Below are 22,431 nucleotides of genomic sequence, written 5' to 3' on the forward strand. Positions count from 1 at the left end.
TTGGCTAGCTTCACTTTCTCTATTTTGCTTCCAATTGTCTTCATGTTTCTTTGTTTAACATCCATTTTTCTGCCTAGTTTTGTCTCTGAGGGAATGCTTGTCAGATTCCTTTACTAAGGGAATAGACTCTTCTGACACCCCAACTTGGTGGTTTGGACAGTCTCTCTTTTAGCACACTTTTTTTTCTTATTTGTCACGTGGCATTTTGTAAACCATTTCCTTTCCAGGAGTCTATAAAAAGCTATATTTTCTCTGTGGTAGAAAACAAAAATTGTTTATTATTTGTAAATGTACTGAAAGCATGACAAGTACTGCAAACTACCTGATTTTTGAAGTGAATAGAGTCTGACTTATTTCTCTTCCAAAATATGACTTGAAAACATACCAACTAAGAGACATTTTGGGGAAAATGATCTGTAAAATTGTAACACATCTAAGATCGGAAACAGGAAACATCTTTTGGTCTAGAGATATTTTTGTTTTATGATTTTTTTCCTTTTGATGTCTCTTCTTTCCATGTAGATGCACTCACTATCACCTTTAGCTTTTGTCTGCCTCTGGAGGAAATTCTTTAGAGTACTCACAGAACTTTTCAAAATAAACTAATTGTTGCTGATTCTCTACCTTTAAAGGGAAAGTACATTTTGGAAACAGTAATTTTAAAACTTCCTTAGCAAGATTACTTAATAGCTATAAAACAGAGATCAGGCATTTTAAAATACCTTCCATAAAAGACAGATCTGTGGATTCTAAGCAAAATGCTATATCAAATGTGATAATAATATAGCCAGCTTGAAAAAAAGTTCATAGACTAATGAAATGTAACATATCCATTATTAAATCAAGACAATATACTAATAAATGTATGTTCATTTAACTTCTTAATATATGTTCTTTAAGTAAAATTGTTCCATTTTGTGTTTAAACTTCAGTGTTAGAGGTACAAATTAAGGCTAAAGATAACTCCCCTTTGTAAAAAGGGAAGAAAGATTTTAAGGGAGCAGAATGAATCTAGGAAACAAAATATATAATTTAAAAAACAACCATTATTAGTTCAAAGACTCAGTAAGCTTTTCAGAAAACATCACTAAAGATGAAGAGAGGTTTGGAGTTGAATGCATAGGATTATATTTAACTGTGGTCTTGTTTAAAGTGCTAAATTGCTAAGAAATATCAAATCATAATACCAAGGTTGTAGCATTTTACTGGGAATGAGTAAATTTTATTGATTTACAAAGAAAAATTAAATGGCATTTCGGAAATCCGTGTAATTAGTGTTGGTGTTTCTTTCTATAGTCACCTACCACTGATTTAGACCTAAATTTGAAGCATTACACTAGTTAGGTATATGGCTATCAGCACCTTGCAGAAGAACACATGTGAGGGTACTGTATTTTTTTCTTTCCTTCTTTCTGTTAATTGGTTCTTCTAGTTTTCATTTTCCTGTAACTTTAAATGAAAAAAATCAAGTTTGTGTGTGTAGCAGGGGGGTACCTAGGAAAACCCTAAGAACTATGTGTCTGTGTGTGGTGAGGTTGAGAGTAGGTGGTCTAAAGGGTCATTTGACCTAGCAAAGGGGCCAATGAAAGGAAAATAGTGTGTGAACCATTAATCTCAAGCTTGTTTACACAACTGTAATTTTGTATTGCTTGTTTACTGCCACTCTGATGACAGAAACAGTTCTTCCTTGACTTAGCAGCAGGCTCCTGGACATCATGCTTAAAAAATTATTTGTGATAACAAGTGATGATAATATTTAATAAAATAGTTTCATATAATCTGATACTTTTAAGTGGGAATGATCTTTGACTATGTTAAAGAATTGACAAATTAACTCTATCAGGTAAATATTACGGCTTTAGTGTTTACATTTCTATAAAAATAACTTAAATTTGAGAAAAATAATATGTTTCTGCAGTGTAGTAATACGTACTTCTAGAGAACAGTTTCTTTTTTTTTTTCTGTCATACCAGATTATTGGCTTAATATATATTTTGAAGATCTTTTATATGCACTTTATCCATTATCAGTGTTATAAACTCTTTGGGTATTTTATTCATGCTATTTCCATTGAGTTTTATCTCCGGGTGGACTCTGTTTTAAAAATATATATTTAGGCTAAGTAGTCTTTTCGGTAAAGTTTCCAGAATTTCTGCGTAACAGGTGATTAGTTTGTGACGTAAATAAAGTCCAAAATAAATTGTGAAGATCTAAATTGTGAAAATCTATCTTTCACCCCAAAATGTCTTATTTCATTTAAAAATTTCACTGAGTGTCTACATGTACCAAGCACTAGGCTGAGGATGGAACACAAAACATACGCCATTCCAAGACTCCCAGAATTTGTAGCTGTGGTGGAGACTGGGTTGAACAAAGAAATAATTCCATAATATGAGTGTGGCATACTCTGATGAGAGGATACTTTAAAATGTTTACAGTTCTAACAAAAAATAATTCACTCATAGATATTTTCTTGAAAATATCCATGTACATGGTTTAAGGTGAATGCCAAGTTTGAATGAAAACTACTCTATACCATAAGAAAATGTGTAGTGAATACAGAAAAAAAAAAAGAAACAAAGAAACTGATCTGAATGTTTTATTTACTAATCGTTAAACAGCTAGTTTGATTTAACACTTTTTTCCTGATTTGATGGGAGTTCTAAAACTTCTGACTGTCTCAAAAACTTGAGAAATGAAATATTTATTTCTAGCAATAAAGTGGCTGATTGAGATAGTGATTCTCAAGGTCTGGGAGCTTTATATCATTATCATGTGTCTGGGTTGAGAGGAGACATGTGTAGTTAAAACAAATTCCATTTCTCAATTGATTTTGGCACATCCTACCAATAAGCAGGAAAACTTTTTCCCTTCTCTCTCCTTGCCATTCTTTCCACTAACTAATAACTAATTAGAATAGCTAATTAATTCTAAATGATTTTAGAAAAACTGTATACATGGTAGAGATCTCAGAGAATTCACAGCTAATTAAAAGAGGTCTCTCAGTGGAGCTGACATGAAAACTATACCAAGAACTTTATAATACTGATAACACAATGCATCTAAAGAATTAAAAACACTTAAACATATAATATTTGTCCACCAGAATTAATTACTAAAATTGCTACTTTTTACAAGAGTTAAAAATGTATTTTTTCCCCTGAAGTTAGGCTTTTTTTCATGCAAAAATAATCATGAGCTATAGAGCTTATCTGCTTCTTCAATTAGCTTCATTTTCAATTACATATTATATATATAAATATGTATAAATATTCTTTAAAAATACAAAAGTTTTAGGAAATTGGATCAGTGTTACTTGAAAGGAATTGTTTACTTTTTAGAAGTCACATTTTCCAGCTCATGTGGGATAAAAAATTAGGTTACATTAGAGGCAGTTTCAATGTCATACATTGTATCTAACTGTCATGTGCTTAAGTTAATGTGGAAAGAAAGAGCTCTATGTTGAAGCGTGGAAGAGGTGAGGAAAGAGGGAAGAAATCGGATCCAAAATCTCTCTGTAGCTTACAAAATTCCAGTACCAATAAACACATAATGTCTGGGAAACCACACTGAACCCACAGGATTCTCAATGAAAAAGGAGAGCTATTTGAAATACTAATTATTCCTTCAGTTTAAAAGATCAAGCTTTACCCCCAAGGTATGAAATGACTACACATGCATAGAACAGCTGGTGGAAGTTGAATGAGGATGTTAGCAACGCTGATAACAGAGGGGAAGATGTGTGGGCAGAAAGCTTCAAAGGGAAATTGACTAGTGTATGTGCTTAAAAGGAGCACTTCAGTATTATAATCTGATCACTTAATTTTGTTCTTTTATATTCCATTTCTATTCCTAGATGTCCTTAGGACTGGAAAAAACTAAACAGCTTTCTGTGAAAATGAAAGATGCTAATTTAATTTACTAGAATCAAATAAAAAGCAAAAATCACAGATTCTTCCTACATCTCAGCATTTCTTTTTTTTACTTTTATTTTTCACATATTATTCCATTGCTATATTAATTTTGTTGATGAAAAGAAAAGAATATTGTCTGTAGTTTTTAAGTCAAAGTGTCTGTTTGACATTTACCCTGGTAAGGGACCCTTCATGAATTTATTTATTGTAACTATAGTGTTATTATTTTAATAACACTCAGACTCTCTTGCTTTTCTCACCTGATGGAGTTAATTCTGTAGCCCTGTTTCCTTTGTATCCACCACAGTAGCACTGGGCACATGGCCCAAACTAGCCAGAGTAGTACATTCTCTGGTTCACAGATAAGCATGTGGTCCATACCCAGCCAATTAGTGTTATGTTGTCAATTAAAAATAGTTCTAGACTTGTATATTCACTTTATCATAGGAGGGATATTCCCTATACCACTGTAACCCTAACTTTGGTCACAGTTTAAATATAAATAAGCAGAAGACAAGACCCCGAAAGAAATCAAAATTTTAACTTAAAAAACCAAACAACAACAACAATTTTCTAATTGTCAAGTAAGGAGCTTGGAAGTGGCCAATCCATCCTAACAACAAGTAAAAGGCTGAACAAACTGAAAAATCTACAACTCCTTTTAGAGTCATTGGAGAAGTGATGTCAAAGAGCAAATAACTGTCATCAAAATTGGAGATAGACGAACACAGAGAATCATTATAAACCATGAGAAGAAATGTCCAAAGGAACCAGTTCTGGAGCATGAAAATCTAAACTGTAATTGTTGAATTGCTGGAGGCTTATGTGGCCAAATCTGAGAGTTACAATCTCCAGGGTAACCCAGGCATGGAGGGGCTCCACTTTTGTGAGTTTTACTTCCAAGAGCTTGACCAGGTTCTCACAGTGACTATTTGAAAAAAATCCTTTCCAGCAAGGGAGGGAAAAGGAAACATTTTCAAATATGTCACAACACTATACTGTTAACAATGCCTTTCCTCAGGAGAAACTAATTTACCAGAACGTAAGCTATTGGAATACGAACAGAGCCTAACCAACCTGGGGGAAGGGAAATAGTTAATTCTCACCTGCTCTAGTCTTCCACACAAGGGAAGAGAAATGCCCAACTCTAGCCCATTACATCCATCCTGTCCTACAAAAAGGAGTGGGGACTGAGAACACTAGTGAAGAGCTTCACAGTTCAGAGACACAGGCTCATTAAAAGACTGAAATCTAATCATAGGATTATAGAATGCTTTTGTCTCTCCACATCTTACTACCACTTAGTAAAGGTCTATTTATAGTAGTTTCTTTGATTAAGCACATCATGCACAGATTATCAAAAACAAAAAAAATTACAAGGTATACTAAACAGCAAAAAGCACAGTTTGAAGAGACAGAGCAAACATCAGACCCAGACTCAGATTAAGCAGGGATTGTGAAACTTTCAGACTGGAAATTTAAAACAACTTCAATTGATATACGAAAGTCTTTACTGGAAAAGAAGACAGCATTCAAGAATATTCAAGATGGACATGTAAATGGAGAGATAGAAATTCTGAGAAAGAATCAAAAACAAATGCTGGAGATTGAAAGCACTCTAACAGAAATGACAAATACCTTTAATGAATTGATTAGTAAACTGAACATAGTCGAGGACACAAATGTTGAGCTTGAGGATATTGCAATATAAACCTCTAATACTGAAAAGCACAGAGAAAAAAGACTGAAACATACAAAACAATTTCTAAGAACTATGGAAAATTACATGTGTAACATACACATAATGATAATACCAGAAGGAGAAGAAGGGAGAAAGAAATATAAGAAATATTTGAAGCAATATTGACTTAGAATTTCCCCCAAATAAAGCAAAGGTCTAGTAAACTCAGAGAACACCAAGAAGGATAAATGCAAAAACACAACAAAACAAAACAAAAAGTACACCAAGAATATCATGTTAAAACTGCAGATATTCAAAGATAAACAAAAAATCTTGAAAGAAGCCAGAGTAGAAAAACACCTTATCTATAGAGGAGCAAACATAAGTATTACATCTGACTTATCAGAAATCATGCAAAGAAAAACTGAGTGGGATTAAATATTTAAAGACAGAAAAAAAAAGTTACCAATTTAAAATTCTATACCCTGCATAAATACACTTCAAATTCAAGGAGAAAGAAAGACTTTTTCAGACAAACAAAAATTGAGAACTTTAGGGAAATTGGGAATTTGTTGCCAGGAAACCTGCCTTGCAAGAAATGTTAAAAGAAATTTTTTAGAGTGAAGAAAATTACATATAGACTTCAGACCTAGGGACACCTACAGATTGAAAGTGAGGGAATGGAAAAGGATATTCCATTCAAATGGAAATCAAAAGAAAGCTGGAGTAACAATTCTCATAACAGACAAAATAGACTTTAAGATAAAGACTAGTACAAGAGACAAAGACAAACACTTCATAATGATCCAGGGATCAATCCAAGAAGAAGATATAACAATTGTAAATATTTAGGCACCAAAACATAGGAGCACTGAAATACATAAGGCAAATGCTAACAGCCATAAAGGGGAAATCGACTGTAACACAATAATAGTAGGGGACTTTAACATGCCACTTTCACCAATGGACAGATAATCCAAAATGAAAATGAATGAAGATACCCAAGCTTTAAATGATACATTAAACAAGATGGACTTAACTGATATTTATAGGATATTCCATCCAAAAGCAACAGAATACACTTTCTTCTCAAGTGATCATGGAACATTCTCTAGGATAGATCATATCTTGGTTCACAAATCAAGTCTTGGTAAATTTAAGAAAATTGAAATCATATCAAGTATCTTTTCTGACTACAACATTATGAGACTAGATATCAATTACAAAAAAAAGTGTAAAAAATTCAAATACATGGAAGCTAAGCAATACACTACTAAATAACCAAGACATTACTGAAGAAATCAAAGAGGAAATGAAAAAATCTGTAGAAACAAATGACAATGAAAACACGATGACCCAAAACCTATGGGATGCAGCAAAAGCAGTTCTAAGAGGGAAGTTTATAGCAATACAATCCTACCTCAAGAAACAAGAAACATCTCAGATAAGCAACCTAACCTTACATCTAAAGCAATTAGAGAAAGAACAAAAAAACCACAAAGCTAGCAGAAGGAAAGAAATGATAAAGATCAGGCCAGAAATAATTGAAAAAGAAATGAAGGAAACCATAGCAAAGATCAATAAAACTAAATGCTGGTTCTTTAAGAAGATAAACAAAATTGATAAACCAATAACCGGGCTCATTAAGAAAAAAAGGGAGGAGCCATCTCAAAATAATTAGAAATGAAAAAGGAGAAGTAACATCTGACATTGCAGAAATACAAAGGATCATGAGAGATTACTACAAGCAACTATATGCCAATAAAATGGACAACCTGAAAGAAATGGACAAATTCTTAAAAGCACAACCTTCTGAGACTGAACCAGAAATAAGCAGAAAATAAGAATAGATCAATCACAAGCACTGAAATTGAAACTGTGGTTTAAAATCTTCCAACAAACAAAAGCCCAGGACCAGAAGACTTCACAGGTGAATTCTATCAAACATTTAGAGAAGAGATAACACCTATCCTTCTCAAACTCTTGCAAAATACAGCAGAGGGAGGAACACTCCCCAACTCATTCTATGAGGCCACTATCACCATGACACCAAAACCAAACAAAGATGTCACAAAGAAAGGAAACTACAGGCCAGTATCACTGATGAATATAGACACCAAAATCCTCAACAAAATACTAGCAAACAGAATTAAACAGCACATTAAAAGGATCACACACCATGATCAAGTGGGGTTTATCCCAGGAGTGTAAGGGTTCTTCAATATATGCAAATCAATCGATGTGATACACCAGATTAAAAAATTGAAGGGGAAGAGCCATATGATCATCTCAGTAGATGCAGAAAAATATTTCAATAAAATTCAACACCGATTTATGATAAAACCCCTCCAGAAAGTAGGCATAGAGGGAACTTACCTCAACATAATAAAGGCCATATATGACAAAACGACAGCCAACATTGTTCTCAAAGGTAAAAAACTGAAATCTCTTCCTCTGAGATCAGGAACAAGATAAGGTTTTCCACTCTCACCACTATTATTCAACATAATTTTGGAATTTTTAGCCACAGCAATCAGAGAAGAAAATGAAATAAAAGGAATCCAAATCAGAAAAGAAGAAGTAAAACTGTCACTGTTTGCAGATGACATGATATTATACATAGAGAATCCTAAAGATACTACCAGAAAACTACTAGAGCTAATCAGTTAATTTGGTAAAGTAACAGGATACAAAATTAATGCACAGAAATCTCTTTCATTCCTATACACTAATGATGAAAAATCTGAAAGAGAAATTAAGGAAACTCTCCCATTTACCATTGCAATGAAAAGTATAAAATACCTGGGAATAAACCTACCTAGGGAGAAAAAAAGACCTGTTTGTAGAAAATTATAAGACACTGGTGAAATAAACTAAAGATGATACAAACAGATGGAGAGATATACCATGTTCTTGACTGGAAGAATCAACATTGTGAAAATGACTATCCTACCCAAGGCAATCTACAGATTCAATGCATTCTCTATTAAACTACCAATGTCATTTTTCACAGAAGTAGAACAAAATATTTCACAATTTGTATGGAAACCCAAAAGACACTGAATAGCCAAAGCAATCTTGAGAAATAAAAACAGAGCTGGAGGAATCAGGGTCCCTGACTTCAGACTATACTACAAAGCTACAGTAATCAAGACAGTATGGTACTGGCACAAAAAGCAAAATATAGATCAATGGAATAGGATAGAAAGCCCAGAGATAAACCCATGCACATATAGTCAGCTTATCTTTGACAAAGGAGGCAAAAATATACAATGGAAAAAAGGCAGCTCCTTCAATAATGGTGCTGGGAAAACTGGACAGCTACATGTAAAAGAATGAAATTAGAACACTCCCTTACACCATACACAAAAATAAACTCAAAATGGATTAGAGACCTAAATGTAAAGCCAGACACTATAAAAGTCTTAGAGGAAAACATAGGCAGCACACTCTATGACATAAATCACAGCAAGTTCCTTTTTGAACCACACTCTAGAGAAATGGAAATAAAAACAAAATAAACAAATGGGAGCTTATGAAACTTAAAGACTTTTGCACAGCAAAGGAAACTATAAACAAGATGAAACGACAACCCTCAGAATGTGAGAAAATATTTGCAAAAGAAGCAACTGACAAAGGATTAATGTCCAATATATAGAAGCAGCTCAATATCAAAAAAACAAACAATCCAATACAAAAATAGGCAGAAAACCTAAATAGACTTTTCTCCAAAGAAGATATACAGATTGCCAACAAACACATGAAAGGATACTCAATATCACTAATTATTAGAGAAATGCAAATCAAAACTACAATGAGGTATCACCAGTCAGAATGGCCATCATCAAAAATCTACAAACAATAAATGCTGGAGATGTGTGGAGAAAAGGGAACCCTCTTGCACTGTTAGTGGGAATGTAAATTGATACAGCCACTATGGAGAACAGTATGGAGATTCCTAAGAAAACTAAAAATAGAACTACCATATGACCCAGCAATCCCATTACTGGGCATACACCCTGAGAAAACCATCATTCTAATAGAGTCATGTACCACAAAGTTCACTGCAGCTCTATTTGCAATAGCGAGGACATGGAAGCCACCTAAGTGTCCATCAACAGACGAATGAATAAAGAAGATGTGGCACATATATACAATGGAATATTACTCAGCCATACAAAGAAACGAAATTGGTTATTTGTAATGAGGAGGATGGACCTAGAATCTGTCATACAGAGTGAAGTAAATCAGAAAAAAGAAACAAATACCGTATGGTAATTCATATATATGGAATCTAAAAAAAAATTTTTTTAAAAAAAGGTTCTGAAGAACCTAGGTGCAGGAAAGGAATAAAGATGCAGATGTAGAGAATGGACCTGAGTACCCAGGGAGGGGGAAGCGTAAGCTGGGACGAAGTGAGAGAGTGGCATGAACATATATACACTACCAAATGTAAAACAGATAGCTAGTGGGAAACAGCTTCATAGCACAGAGAGATCAGCTCAGTGCTTTGTGACCACCTAGAGGGGTGGGATAGGGACGATGGGAGGGAGACGCAAGAGGGAGGAGATATGGGGACATATGTGTATGTATAGCTGATTCACTTTATTATAAAGCAGAAACTAACACACCATTGTAAAGCAATTAAACTCCAATAAAGATGTTAAAAAAAGTGCTCAATTAAAACGACAAATGATAGAAAAAGAGTGGAAGACAAAAGTAGAAACAAAGAACAAATACAAGGAACAGAGAACAGTAACAAATATGGCAGATATTAATCCAACAATATTTATAATTACTTTAAACATCAAAGACTTAAAAATACCAATTAAAAGAGATGATCAAATCAGAGTCAATAAAAAATCAAGGCTCCACTATATGTTGTCTACAAGACTCTTACTTTAAGTATAAATACACATAAAAATTAAGAGTAAATAGATGGAGAAAGATATGCCATTTTAACACTAGTCAAAAGAAAGGGGGAATAGCTATATTAATTTCAGAAAGCAGATTTCAGAGAAAGGAAACTATTGTCAATGTAGAATATATGAAAGAATTGGAAAAAAAAACCAAAACAAACAAAAAATTCCTGGAACTCCTGGAATACAGCAAGGTTATATAATACAAGGTTAACATGCAAAATTGATTACTTTCCTATAAACCTATCTACCAGCAATGAACAAGTGGACTTTGAAATGAAAAACACAGTATCATTTATTTTAGCATTCTAAAACATAAAATACATAAGTATAAACCTAACAAAATATGTATAATATCTATATGAGGGAAACAACAAAACTCTGATTAAATACATCAGAGAAGAATGAAATAAATATATATTCCATGTTCTGGATAGGAAGACTCAATATTATAAAGATATCAATTCTTCCCAACTTGATCTACAGATTCATTGTAATCTCAATCAAAATACCAGCAAGCTACAAGTTATTTTATGGATATCAAAACCTGATGCTAAAGTTTATATGGAGAGGCAGAAGGCTCAGAATAGCCAGCACAATACTGAAAGGAGAAGGCAAAGTCAGAGTACTGGCACTACCAGATTTCACGACTTATTATAAAGCTATAGAAATCAACAGAATGTGGTATTTGAGAAAGAACAGACAGATCAATGGGATGGAGTAGAGAACTGAGATACAGATCAATATAAATGTTGTCAACTAATCTTTGACAAAGGATCAAAGGCAATACAAAGAAACAAAGATCGTTTTTTTCAAAAATAGTGCTGGCACAACTGGATATTCACAGTCAAAAAAAAAGGGAATCCGGACACAGACCTTACATTCTTCCCAAAAATTAACTCGAAATGGATTTTTAGATGCAGCACCAAAGGCATGATTCATGAATGAAATAATTGATAAGCTGGACTTCATTAAAATTAAAAACTTCTATGTAAAGGATAATCTCAAGGGAATGAAAAGACAAGCCACACACTTAGGTAAAATATTTGCAAAAGAAATATCTGATAAAGGACTACTATACAAAATACACAAAGAACTCTTACAAATCAACAATAAGAAAACAAAAAACCTGATTAAAAAGTAAGCCAGGGCTTCCCTGCTGGCGCAGTGGTTGAGAGTCCACCTGCCGATGCAGGGGACACGGGTTCGTGCCCCGGTCCGGGAAGATCCCACATGCCGTGGAGCGGCTGGGCCCGTGAGCCATGGCCGCTGAGCCTGCGCGTCTGGAGCCTGTGCTACACAACGGGAGAGGCCTCAACAGTGAGAAGCCTGCGTACAGCAAAAAAAAAAAAAAAAAAAAAAACTAAGCCAAAGAACTCCCCTGGCTGCCCAGTGGTCAAGACTCCATGCTTCCATTGCAGGGGGCGCAGGTTTGATCCCTGGTCGGGGAACTAAGGTCGCACATGCAGTTGGCGGCATGGCCAAAAATAAATAAATAATAAGCCAAGATCTTAAAGATTCCTCATCAGAAAAGATGCATGGATGGAAATTAAGCACGTGATGGGACTTCCCTGGTGGCACAGTGGTTAAGAATCCACCTGCCAACACAGGCAACACGGGTTTGAGCCCTGGTCCAGGAAGATCCCACATATCACAGAGCAACTAAGCCCGTGTGCCACAACTACTGAGCCTGCACTCTAGAATCCACGAGCCACAACTACTGAGCCTGGGTGCCACAACTACTGAAGCCCATGCGCCTAGAGCCCATGCTCCACAACAAGAGAAGCCACAGCAATGAGAAGTCCGAGCACCACAATGAAGAGTAGCCCCTGCTCATCACGACTAGAGAAACCCCTTCACAGCAACAAAGACCCAATGCAGCCAAAAATTAATTCATTAATTAATTTTTAAAAAAGAAAAAATAAGTACGTGGCAAGATGCTCCACATCATCTGTTGTTATGGAAATGTAAATTAAAACAATAATGAGATACTAATACACCATTATTAGAATGGCCAAAATCTGGAACACTGACAACACCAAACACTGGTGAGGGTGTAGAGCAAGGGAAACTCTCATTTCATTGCTGTTGGGGATGCAAACTGGTTACAACAACTTTGGAAGACATTTTGGCAGTTTTTTACAAAACTAAGCATATTCTTACCATATGATCTAGCAATTGCAATCCTCGTTAATTACCTAAAGGAGTTGAAAACTTCTATCAGTACAAAAGCCTGCACATAGATGTTTATAGCAACTTTACTCATAATTGCTAAAACTTGGAAGCAACCAAGATGTCCTTCAGTAGGTAAATGGATAAATAAACTGTGTTACATCCAGACAATGAAAAATTATTCAGTGCTAATAAGAAATGAACTATCAAGCCATGAAAAGACCTGGAGGAATCTTAAATGCATATTACTAAGTGAAATATGCCACTCTGAAAAGGCTACATACTGTATGATTCCAACTATATGACATTCTGGAAAAGGCAAACTATGGAGATAGTAAAAAGATCCATGGTTGCTAGGGGTTAGGGAAGAAGGAGGGATGAATAGGCAGAACACAGAGAATTTTTAGGGCAGTGAAACTATTCTGTATAATACTGTAATGGTGGTTGCATATCATTATACATTTGTCAAAACCCATAGAATGTACAAGAGTGAATCCTAACATAAACTATGGACTTTGGGTGATAATGATGTTTCAATTGTAGATTCATTAATTGTAATAAATGTACCACTCTGGTGTTGATAATGGAGGAGGCTATGCATGTATGGGGGCAGGGATATATGAATAGTTTCTGTACCTTCTCAATTTTGCTGTGAATCTGAAACTGCTTTAAAAAACTGCTTTAGATTTTATATATATATATATATATATATATATATACACATATATATATATATATACACACACGCATACCATTGGTAGTATATATATAATAGTGCATAGTTGATAATGGAGAACCTTTTATTTCTCTGAGGAAACAGGTATATATATAGAGAGAACATATATAATAATTATGGTTATTTTCTTTTCACTAATTGTACATATGAAAAGTACATCAATATGCAGAAATAAAATATTTTCAGGTCATTCTTAGGAAAGTGTAACCATATACAATATAATTAATCATTAAAACTTGTTAGCTCATTACTCTTAGAAGACCTCCTATCTCTAAGAAAACCACATTGATTATTTCTGGGTTTTCCCAAATGTCATGTGCGCTCAAGAACTAGTCATTTCCACCAAATTAGTCATTCTGCAAGTCACTTTTACTGTCCCAGATGATACTAGAAGTACTTTCTGCAGCTCAACAGTAACTCCTGGATTTCCATAGTCAGTAAATCTGCAGTGGTGGATGTCCTAATACTAAGGGGCCAAAACAGTGATACTGTCTTCAGTGGACTAGGGGTAGGAAAATGACCACTCTCCTTTGTGATACAGAAATATTTTGATAGATATGCTTGATAGAGCATGGATGAATTTTAGAGTTCCAATATTGAAGGAGCTAAGAAAGAAATTGATTAAAATAATATGGTCCTCTGGATTCTTTTCGAGTGATAAAGGTTTATTATCATGTAAAACTCAGTATATTTAACTTATCCATGTCTTAGGGTGAGATAGCTTTCACAAAGCTCCTTGGCCACTCAGTCTCTATTTTACTTAGTCTCTTCATATAAGGGGTCCTGTAGTCCCTTTGGACTGCTCTAACAAAATATCACAGATGGGGTGGGTTATATGTATATAACAGAAAGGTATTTTTCACAGTAGTGGAAACTGGAAGTCAAAGATTAGGGTGCCAGCATGATCAGATGAGTGCCCTCTTCTGGGTTACAGACTTCATGTCGCATCCTCATGTAGCATAAGGGACTAGGGAGAAATGTGGGGTCTCTTTTATAAGGCCCATTTATGAGGGATATATAGCCTCATGACCTAATCACTTCCCAAAGGCTTCACCTCCTAAAACCATCACGTTGGGCATTAGGGCTTCAACATATGAATTATGGAGGGAGACAAACATTCAGACCATAGCAAGGGGTTTTTGAAAGTAAATTTTCATGTTATTTTATTAAATGATTAGTTTCAAGTCAAGTGATTTTTGAGAGCATTTTAAGATTTAGATTACATTTTATTTAATTGCAAATGGAAACTCAATCATAGTAAAAAAATAAGTTCAGACAATAAATTAATGTATACAAAAAACATTCTCTTCCCCATGCCAAGATCATGAGTTTCCTCTTTCAGTGGGGGAGAGGCAGAAAAACAAAATGCCAAAACTTCAGTAATTTCTTGCATATCCTTTCAGAGAATATCCATATTTAAACAAATACAAGAAACTGCCTGCAGTGGGTCAACTGGTGGCCCACCAAAAGATATCTCCACATCTAAATCCCAGAACCTGTGAGTGTTAACTTATTTGGGGAAAAAGGACTTGAGAGATGTAATTAAATTAAAGATTTTAGGATGAGGAGATAGTCCTAGATTATCTGGTTGAGACCTAATGCAGTGATAAGTATCTTTAGGAGAGATACACAAACAAAAGGAGATGTGAAGATAGAGGCAGATGGGAGTGATGTCACCACAAGCCAAGGAAGACTGAAACCACCAGAGGATAAAGGAGACATGAAAACAATCCCTAGAGTCCTTGGAGGGGGTGTGACCCTGCTGACACCTTAATTTCAAACTTCTGGCTCCTAGAATTGGGAGACAGTAAATTTCTGTTGTTTGAAGCCACCAAGTTTGTGATAATGTGTTAAGGCACTCCTAAGAATCGAATACACTGACCTTTAATTGAAATAGGTATATACTATATGCATTGATTTGCACTATGATTTTGTACATTGTCTTTGAATTTTTTTTTACATCAACACATGTAAATGCACCAAATTCTGTTAACATCTGAAAGGCAGTTCATTATTTGGCTGTATCAAAATTCATTTAACCAGTCTTCTGTTGATGGTCATCTAGGTTGTTTCTGATTGATTGGTACTACTAACACGAACACAATTACTACATGTGCCTGTGCACACATGTAACATCTATATAATAAATTCTCAGAAGTAGAATTATTTTTGAAGGTATGTACATTTAAATATCTCCCCTTCATTCTATTAATCTTTTTTCTCTCCTTCCTAACAAACCCAATCACTGTGCAATACACTAGAGGTATAAAAATCATGTAATTTATAGTTTCTGATGTTTTAGTGGAAGATGTATTGTTAAATAAGTGCACTAAAGGGTTATAGGTATAGACAGTGCTCAGATGGACACATACAACGTACAGAGGGATGGTCAATTCTCGCTTTAGCAAAGACATGACAGAGACAACTCTTGATTTGAGTCTTAGAAAAATTGTTTGCTTATTAGGGTGTCCCAGGCTGAATGAACAGCCAGGGATTAAAAAAAGAAAGGGGAATGTGAAAGAGCAGTAAATCGATGTACCTGAAGCAAATGTTTTGTTTTTTGGTGTGTGTGTGTGTGTGTGTGTGTGTCTGTGTGTGTTTAAAGAGCACAACAAGAGAGAGCCTAGAGAAGCAGGTGGGTCCAGATTGTGGAGTCCTGAGATAACCTGAGACTATTTTTCTCTATGTAATTTGGAGCCAATGAACGATTTAATGAAGAAGAATAACATGGTCAGAGTTGAATTTTCATAAAGTCATTTTGACAGCAATGTAGAAGATGGATTTCAGGGAGTATGGGTAGGGACTAGAGGCCATAATATCAGTTTATCAGCTTGAAGATAAATTTCTATTTCACTTGGCACATTTCAAGGAAACTCAAACTCAATATGTTCAAATTTGTGATTTTCTTTCTACCTAGTACTCTTATGGCACTCTGTATCTCAGTTAAGAGAATCCTAAATCTTTCAAGCAAAAGGTATAATATAAATGATTCCTTCTACTATTCTCATGTCTTATGTCAATTTGTCATCAAATACTAGAGGATCTGTCTCAGCGATGTCTTTAAATCCTGGTCTCTCCCCTCAGTCCTTATTTCCACTGCCTTTAGGTCAGACCCATATCCTCTCTTATAAAGCCTATTTCATCTGATCCTTTCATCATCTGATGCCTTTCATCTGATCACTCCTTTCTCCACTTTCTCCACCTATACTTCATTTTCCACATTCCCCAAAGCGTGTTGGTGGTTACCAAAGCCGATCTACAAAATAAATCTGATTATGTCATCTCACAGCTTCAAACGTCCCTTGGTTTTTTTGTCCACAGGATTGGTTTTTTTGTCCACAGGATGTCCTGCCCTCCACAGTCTGACTGAATTTTACCCTACCAACCTCTTTAGCACCTGTTTGAAACATTTCTCAATCCCGTTACAGAATCTCTCACTCCCAGAGTACTGGAGGCTTTGCCATGGCTTCACGTCGTTTTGTGATCTGTTTCCCTGCCTGAAAAACCTATCTCCTTCTTTATCTGAAAGCTCCAACTATTTTTCTTAAAAGATAGAAATTGTCACTTCCTCTTGGAAAAATCGCCTCACAGCCTATGGCAGAGCAATTAGTTCCATCCTCAGGGTGTTACGATCACATTTTGGTCTTACTTATATCATGGCACTTTCTTTGCTGTGCTATAATTTTTGTATATTTGTGGGTATTTCCACGAATTTTCAATTTTACTCTGAGGAGAGTCTAACCTATTACACAATACATTTTAGGCACTGAATTTATGATTCTTAAATAATTAGCCAAGATTATAACTTTACTATGAGAATATTATGAAAGAGACAACTTACTCTTCATATAGCTAAGGTTCACAAATGCCATATTTTCTGTGAATAACTGAGGGAATGGTAAGCAATTTTTTTAAAAAATCAGGTTTATGTATATTGTGTGAAGAATTGTCAACTCTTAGTGGATTTGCTTTTAGTTTAAATTTCTCTTAATGTCAGCAGAGGACCTAATACTGTATACGTAGTCACATAACTTATTTTGGAAGATATTTACAATTCACATGGCGTTTGAAAGAAATTCTGATCTTACACATTCATGAAGTTAATAAAATATTAGTGAAATTAAACTGCGTGAAATGTTAAAAAGCCTAATATTATGTTGCTCTATTTTCAATTTCATTTTAAAAACAATAGAAATTAGCAAGAAAAATGTAGATACTAGAGTGAACTGAGATTTCAGAATGCCAGAGAAAAATCTAGATACCTAATGAAGACAAAAAACAAGTCCTTCTTAACTTTGAAGTAACATCTAAATTTGGGTGCATTTTATGACTTCACACTGTCTGATTAAGAAGGGTCATTATGCTTTCAAGACATAAGGTAGCATTGAAGTATGAATAATAACTTTTTTCTTATTTAAATGATGTTAGTTTACCAAATGCTTCCTGTCTTTACACCCATTATGCTACATTCCTAAAGACCTCTAGTAAATTTAGAAAACACTATCCCCAAAAGATACCTTAACAACAATATAAATATAGTCAAAGCACACACAGAAGTTCAGTGTGTTCCAATGATATCCTGCCTTTCATACTGAACTCTCTACTTTTCTGCAAATCCATGTATGCTGGGTACAGAGAACATGGTGTATAACAAATTTAGCTTCCTATTCTTTATGTTTTTGTTTCTGCCTCTCTGTCTTACTAGAATATAAACTCTTTGAGAGCCATTTCTTTAACTTTTTTTCTATTTTTTTCACAAAGCCTAGTGCTTCGTACGAGGCCAATGTTCAAGAGACATAATCTGAATAAGCAAGTGAATGAATGAACAACTGTATACCCTGGCTAGAAACTGTTTTAGCTAGGAGAAAATAAGATAATTTTTTTACACTTATATTCTTTGTGGGGCTTTAAACTTACACAATTTGGGGGGGGGCTCATTTAACATATGTAATATACAATAATTAATATGAAATTGCTAAGGCCTCTCTCATTGCTGTGGAAGTGGTCCATGCAAATGAGGGTCTCTGAAGCCACAGCTTCATTCACCATCTGAGACTTTTGTTTAGTACTATAATAGTATACTATAATAATGGTCTTCTCTGTGGCTGGATTTGTAATCTGTTTTAGGTCACTTTTATCTGAGTGACTCTCCTTAGGCTGGACAGAGACCAGAGAGTTGAGATCTCAGAGGAGACATGCCCTGAAGGAATTCTATTCCCATTAAATGCAAGAGGACTTGATTTGAAGAGTAATTTTTTTTTTTTAAAGTTGTGGTTTTCTTTTTTTTTTGAAGATGTTGGGGGTAGGAGTTTATTAATTAATTTATTTATTTTTGTTGTGTTGGGTCTTCGTTTCTGTGCGAGGGCTTTCTCTAGTTGTGGCAAGAGGGGGCCACTCTTCATCGTGGTGCGCGGGCCTCTCACTATCGCGGCCTCTATTGTTGCGGAGCACAGGCTCCGACATGCAGGCTCAGTAGTTGTGGCTCACGGGCCTAGTTGCTCCGCGGCATGTGGAATCCTCCCAGACCAGGGCTCGAACCCGTGTCCCCTGCATTAGCAGGCAGATTCTCAACCACTGCGCCACCAGGGAAGCCCTGAAGAGTAATTTTTAAACTGTGTGAGAACTAGCATCATTTTCAGGTAAATTTCTTTAGTTTTCTCATATAAGTTTAAAATTCGTTTAATTATTTAATAAAGATACATTGATTACTAAAATTAATGAGTCAGTTGCATTATGGATAATTACACAGATATATGAATAAAATGAGAGGGAAAGGTAAATGCATAAATGTATGTACAGTTAGAGTGAGCGTGAGAAAGTTCAAATGTACATATATATATATATCCTATTAGCTCGGTGGAGAGACTTTTTTATTTTTTCCCCACCCTTACACAAAATGGGTTTCCCTCCATTTATTTTAGGGCAGAGCTGCTGATTTGAACTCTAAAGCCTGAGATTACATCTGGGAAATCTGGGTTTTGTCCAGATGGTTTCGTAGGAGGTCTGGACTGCCCATTCCCCATTCTTAATTCCTGCCTTGTTTATATCCAATTTAATGACTGTCTGGCCTCTGTTACTGGCAAAAGGGTGTTACAAATCCCAGTGGTCATTGGTGCAGGTTTTAGCCACAGCTACAGAGAGAAGAGAGGAATGGAAAGGCTGGATTTGGCCGCCTCTCATGCTGTTTATATCTAAACTGTCTCATAAAGTCTGACAAGTACATAATGGTTATTTCTGTTCACAGCACGCCTGGCTGCTGATGCTGCATCACGCTGGTCTCAGGCTTCATGTTTGCAGGCTCCCTCAGACTTCAGTTCTCATGGATTTACTCATCCCTCGGTAAACCGGTTCCTCTCAGAGATTAGCATATTGGATTTAGTTCAGATTCGGTTTGCCAATTCTTGAGGAGCATGTTCTGACACAGCAAGTCTAAGTTAAATAAAAGGCTTAGTGGCCACTTCGGTCTAATAATTTTAGTGTAAATTGAGATATTTGCAAAAATATTTTACCATCATTATATCTTCTCCAGATTTGTCCTTTCTTACCAGTAAAGCTTTTTGGTGACAATAGGATGTGAAAGAGTTACTCTGAATTATCTATGCTTTCCAATGTGAAAATAATCCTGTCTACAATCTTCAAATACTTATTCTGGTATCAGAGTAAAAAAATTTTCATAATTAAACATACATTTATTTTTCTAATTTTTTATCCACTGTTCTGAAGCAGTTTTCATAAGTCACTTGACACTTAAAACTTGACCTGACCCTTTTTTTTTGTTGTTTTTCTGTTGTTGTCTTTTGTTTGTTTCCACTGTTTGTTAATTCCATGTACACAGGAATGATGCCTCATTCAGATTTTCATTTAAGGCGCTGACACAGAGTAAGTGTTAGGAATGAAAATGAATTATGTCCAAGGTGCTAATGTGCTTTGGAGGTTTGGCTTCTTAATGGGAAAATGTTTCTATTACTTTTATAAATCATTTGCAAATAGAATGGTGTAGTGAGAAGCATCCTAGATTTTCAATCAGAATTTAGCAAAGAAAGTACAAGATAAGCCTGGAATATTTGTAGTGTCAAAAAAGACTCAAAACTGATGGGAAGGGCCTCCCTGGTGGCGCAGTGGTTGAGAGTCCGCCTGCCGATTCAGGGGACGCGGGTTCGTGTCCCGCTCCGGGAAGATCCCACATGCCGCGGAGCGGCTCGGCCCGTGATTCATGGCTGCTGAGCCTGCGCATCCGGAGCCTGTGCTCTGCGGCGGGAGAGGCCACAACGGTGAGAGGCCTGCGTACCGGAAAAAAAAAAAAAAAAAAAAAAAAAAACTGATGGGAAAACCCCCAGAAATCTGCTTGAACAGATTCTTGCTGTCCAAATATGGAATAATTTGATGATCAAAAAATAGTAATAATAATGGATTTAATCTATCCAATAAAATAGCAAATGGTAAGTCAATACAAATATAAAACAATGAATGGGTGTATTGAAAGTCTGATGAGGAATGGAATATTTATTGTTTCAAACTACCTCCTCGTAAAATATGTATTAATTTCAAAGGGGAATAGAAAAACTGAACAGTAGAAAGGCTTGGCTGACATTGTCTTAATCAAATAGTCAAAGTAAACATGATTAATAATGGGAAAGATTGAAATTGTGTGCCACTTTATAAGATGCACTGAGAAAACCACAACATTACTTCTATGATAGTACTGCCCCAAATCCATAACCTTAATCTAATCAAATGTATTTCAAATTGGTACACATTGTAAAAGTAATTAGCTTATGATCTTAAAGATGTCAAAGTGATGAAAGTCAAGTAAAGACTAAGGAAATATTCCAGACTGAAGGAAAATCAAGAGACATGACAATTAAATGCAACATGTAATTGTAAACTGGATTCTTTACCATACAAGCCATTATTCAAACAATTAAAGACACTTGAATGGGATCTGAGGCTTAAATGTTATAAATGTATGCATTTAATCTCATGGTTTCAGTGGTGTGTTGTGGTTATAAAGGATAATGGCCTTGTTTGTAGGAAATATACACTAAAGTATTTGAGAATGATGGGATGGCAACTTATTCTCAAAAATATTCTTTGAACTCTTCTTCCAAGATCAGTAGAGGTTAGTAACAGTTACCAATATTAAAAAAATTAAAAACTAAAAATTAATTTTAGGGTTATAAAAAGTTTGTGAGAAATTGAACTGTATTCTGTTTACAGTATTAACTTGCAAAGCAAAAAAATAAACAAATGAGTAAAATAAAGTCTAAGCTCAACCTTAAAAATAATGATATGAAATCAATAGTTTTTTTTAATACCAAAGAAAACATTTTTAGAAAGTGGACATAATTTATCAGAGGGAACTACTGAATTGATTAGGATGCCCAAGGAATAATTAAATACAGAAAGCTGTAATACCATGCATAGCATTATCTCTTCAGTGTGACTGTCGCTTCTCATTCTCATAAATTTTTATTTTTGCTACTGTTTTTATATACTGGAATGTACTTTGTGGCACTTAAAGTACATACATTTTTTCTGGAAAAGAATATTATGAAAGGCCCATAACATTTATGTTTATTGACCTCAGCAAAAATCTGGACTATAATTGGAAAATAGAAAATCCATCTGTTTCACTAGAGTGTAATAGACTTTGACTTCCAGACAGGGTAACTGAGTTGTGTTGGGTATCGATATACATTACTACCCGCTCATTTGTTCTCCATTTTTATTAGGTAATCCTTTCAAAACAGTCTCTCCAGTGTGAGTCGTAGGCATTCTGTAAAAACATGATCTACTTACTTAGCTGTGGACTACCACCTTTGTCTTTTAGTAAGACAATGGAAAATCTGTTACGCATTAGACATTAATATATTTTTTTATTAAATCATGTAGGGCGAGCTCTAATATTTTGTATTGGGCCTAATTATTGCGTTTAAGAGCTTGTATTGATTAAAATATTAAAGTATCAAATTGTTACTTTATCTTATTTGTTCTTAATGAACTTTTGGA

This window comes from Orcinus orca, chromosome 4 (genome assembly GCF_937001465.1).
Source record: "Orcinus orca chromosome 4, mOrcOrc1.1, whole genome shotgun sequence".
NCBI classification, from domain to species: Eukaryota; Metazoa; Chordata; class Mammalia; order Artiodactyla; family Delphinidae; genus Orcinus; species Orcinus orca.